Source organism: Octopus sinensis, linkage group LG18 (genome assembly GCF_006345805.1).
Source record: "Octopus sinensis linkage group LG18, ASM634580v1, whole genome shotgun sequence".
NCBI lineage: Eukaryota > Metazoa > Mollusca > Cephalopoda > Octopoda > Octopodidae > Octopus > Octopus sinensis.
Genome location: NC_043014.1, coordinates 642501 through 646335, shown reverse-complemented (window position 1 = coordinate 646335; position 3835 = coordinate 642501). Strand labels below are relative to the sequence as shown.

Below are 3835 nucleotides of genomic sequence, written 5' to 3'. Positions count from 1 at the left end.
TCACAAACCACTCATCTGTCTCTAGATACAGGTGTGGGGGAGCCTGTCAAAGGCTTTCTCCATGGCAACAAAAGCCAAGTACAAAGGTTTATTTTTGGCTAAATGCTTCTCCTGGCACAAAACCAAACTGCATCTCATCTAGGCTAATTTCCAATTAGTTCAGCTATAACCCTCTCTATAACTTTCATTACTTGGTCTGTAATTATTTCTGACTAAGGCATCACCTTTATCTTTGTAGCAGTTGACTATGGTGCTGCAACACCAGTCATTGGGTGTGACTCCCTCAAGGACAACCGGATTAACTATACAGGAGACCAGACCATGTCCCACCCTACCAGATATTTTAAGCATCTCAGCAGGGATTCTTTGTGGGCCAGGGATTTCCTTGTTTTCATATCCTTAATTGCTTTATCTACCAAGCTACTATTGACTCAGGTAGCTGATAGGTCGACATTTGACAGACTCTTCTTCTCCCATTAATTCTCCACATTTAACAGCCTTTCATAATGGCATCTTCAAGTCGCTTTCTTTTTGTGAAATTATTAAATGCAAGTGAACCATTATCTGGGCAGACACACTTCTCTCCTATGGCATCACGATTTTCTCTCACACACAGTCTTGCAATATGAAACACTTCCAGCCTCTGGTCCTCACACTGCAAAACATTAGTAAACTTCTTCTTTTCTGCTTCTCCTCTGGCTAAATATACCTGTCTCCTAGTCTCCCTTCTGGCTATCTGGTACAGTTCCCTGATACCATCACCCTTCCAGGCCTATTTCTTCTCTCTCTCTCTCTCTAATGGCGCTGTCAACTACACTAATCTACCCCCATGTCACCTTAGGTCAAGAAGGAACTTTACACTAACCACAAATTTGATCAGTGGCCCTCAACAAGTTGTCCTTTAGGAACCCCCAATTGTCCTTCGCATTATGTTGCTAGACCTTCCTCTTTTTCTCAAATGCTTCAAGTTACATGTCTCTAAATCTCTGACCATTGAGAGGATCCTTAAGCCTCCAGACCTGTCTTTTCCACACTGGTTGTCTTCTTGGCAGCTTCCTAGCCCTAATTCTGAAATTGTTAATGACTAACCTATGTTGAGGGGTGCATTCTTCACCTGGGGAGGTTTTGGCATTTATAAGCAACCATCTTTCACAAAGAGAAGGCTACTGTCGCTTGTTGATGAGGTCGTCTGCAAAAGGGTGTCATAAAATCAGTCTTTCTATTCACCAGGTCGTCCCAGTTGAGGAGGAGCAAAGGCTGAAATAATAGCTGCTGTTTCTCTTTGTAAATAGGTTTCAACCTGTATTTCCTTCACACTTGCCCCATTTATCAAGAAACAGACCGCTAGATAGGGGTGGGGCAGATCATTCTGTATAGATTTCTGGTAGAGGTTCTGAGAGAAAGACTTCCAGTATGGGTGGTGGTGGAGGGGGCTGGTGGGCAAATGCAAACAACCAAAGACACGAGGCTGTATAAAATACCCAAACAAAACGAAAAGGTGGAAAAAAGCACATTTTCAATAAGATTGCTTAATGTAACCACAGTTTAACATAGAGCAAGGAAATAAGCCAGGCTTCAGACATAATACAGGCAAGATGAAATGGCATGAGGATTCAAGCTGGGAAAGAGAAGCTAATTTACATGAATAATCATTAAGCTTTTTATTGTAATTTATATTTAAGACAATTATGTCTCTCAATTAGCAAAAATTAACATCAACTAATTAGACCTAATTATGACAGAAGACAATTATGTGCACTAGTTTCTGACATCCTTTCCAAACTCCACCCATCTAACACCCGTGGACATGTTTACAAAGTCAGAAAACAGCACAGCTCCCATGACTTTTGGAAACATTTTTTCACGCTGAGAGTTGCTGAAGCGTGGAACAAACTGCCAGCATTAGTTGTTAGTTGTCGGAGTACTGCATCCTTCAAAACTTCCATGCTTCCTGAGATTCACCAACACTACACTTGATTTTCTCCCCTCCATACACACGCAAGCATGTATCTGACTCATACACTGTTCACTTCCCAGACATTTGTACATTACTGCATATACTCTGACAAGTTGTGGTGCACCTGAGCACCATATACAATGATTTCATTATTATTATTATATATTCTGATTGCGGCTGGCACAGATGGGTGATTGAGAAGTTCACTTCCTACCCCCATGGTTCCATGTTCAATCCCACTGCATGGTACTCTGATCCCTGTAAACTAATGCAATGGCCATTCATGCTGGGTTACACATTTGCAATTTTCCACTAAAAACATGTTCAGCTTTTATGTAGTGCATGTTTGAGGGACTAGAAAATACACCTCCCCCTCATTTGGAAGGAGATAAAGGTTGATGACAGCAAGGGCATCCATCCGTACAAGATCCGCCTCAAGGAATTTCAGCTCAACCACAATTACATTTAATAACACTTGTCCTCGTCCCCACTCACTTCACAGAGTTACTATAAGCCCCTCGATGACATCCTTGCCAAGTTCTGTTATTATTGTCTGTTACCAAGAACCAAACAAGTCTTTTACGTGATCCCAGAGCTTTGAGTTACCTCATATCAAAAGGAGATATATAAAGGAAGGAGTGGGTAGGAAGCATGGCGCATGAAGTGGAAATGTGGGGAAGGGATGTAGAGGATAAAAGAATAAGACATTGGCTGCTAATGTTGCGAAGAGAAATCCCTACCACTGGGATTGGAAATCAGGCCATCATGTTTATAACCAGGAGCTCACTTTCTTGTTTACTTTTTATGTTAAAGCGGGACCCTCTAAATGGTCAGTTACTAGAAATAGCAGCCTAAATTAATTCAAATCATAACCCAACACTCTAAATAGGAAAGATCTATTGTACTAGATGGGGCGGTCATGGCTGGGAAGGATTTATTATATAATGTAGTCCTGTCTTGAAGAGATGGGATGGCCACGGAAGGAATACCTCATCTACCCAACGAGACTTGACCGAGATCTGCACAACTTCTCTTGACATATGGAGAGAATGATCTGAAAGTGAATAGAAAAAATGATGCGAAGTTGTTACATCTGGGAATGAAAGTTTGGCTGTGAGTTTATTTGAAACGATTTAGTTTGAATCTCTCGGACACCATCTGGGGCTGGAATGAAAGATTCCTCGTGAACATGCCACAAGTCTGGATACAAAGGGTCCAGTAGAAGAATGGGGCCCGTGGGGTCAGAGGGTAACCCATCTCTCTGCCCCATCTCATGTTTCTATTTTGTCCTTGTATCTCATTCGATTTTGTTATATTTTGTAAAATTTTAAAAGTCAATTAATCATTGTGTGTCTGACCCCAATCAGGCTGTATTGTCCCCCTTCTATGTTTGGGCCCTTGTGGCTAATAAAGAAACAGGATTAATAATTATCATTGTTGGTGGTGGTGGTGGAGTGTGTGTGTGTGTGAGAGAGAGAGAGGGGGGGAACGCCGTCTTCGAACATAGTAACTGACATGTGTGTGTATGTGTGTGTGGAAATATTGTGAGAGAGAGAGAGGGGCAAAAGAAAGTATGAACAGAGGCAGTGGGGGAGGGGAAGAGAAAAAGTTAGATATGGATGAGTAAAAGGAGGAGAGAAAGAGTGAATGTAAAGGCAAAGAAATACAGAGCGAGAGAGGAAGGAGAAGATATAAAGGGAGAGAGAGAGGGTGTAAGGTAAAGTGAGAGGAGAAAATGGAATGATAGATTGAGAATAAAGAGTGAGGAATATTATTAGAGAAAGAGAGAGAGAAGTGGTTAACGGCGAGGGAGGAGCAGCGGAGGAAAGAGAAGTGAAAAAATACGAGAGAAAGAAAAAGAAATAGAGTGAAAAAAGA

General features: G+C 41.6%; 1 protein-coding gene across 1 annotated transcript in view; it reads left to right on the top strand.

The window, feature by feature from the left end:
• Positions 1-3797: 3797 nt before the first annotated feature.
• The window catches only part of LOC115221470 (protein FAN), a 65912-nt gene continuing 65874 nt past the window's right edge, over positions 3798-3835 (top strand). Inside the window, exon 1 of the mRNA XM_029791654.2 lies at positions 3798-3835. This exon is cut by the window's right edge and continues 246 nt beyond it. The gene's annotated coding sequence lies outside the window, so the exon portion shown is untranslated.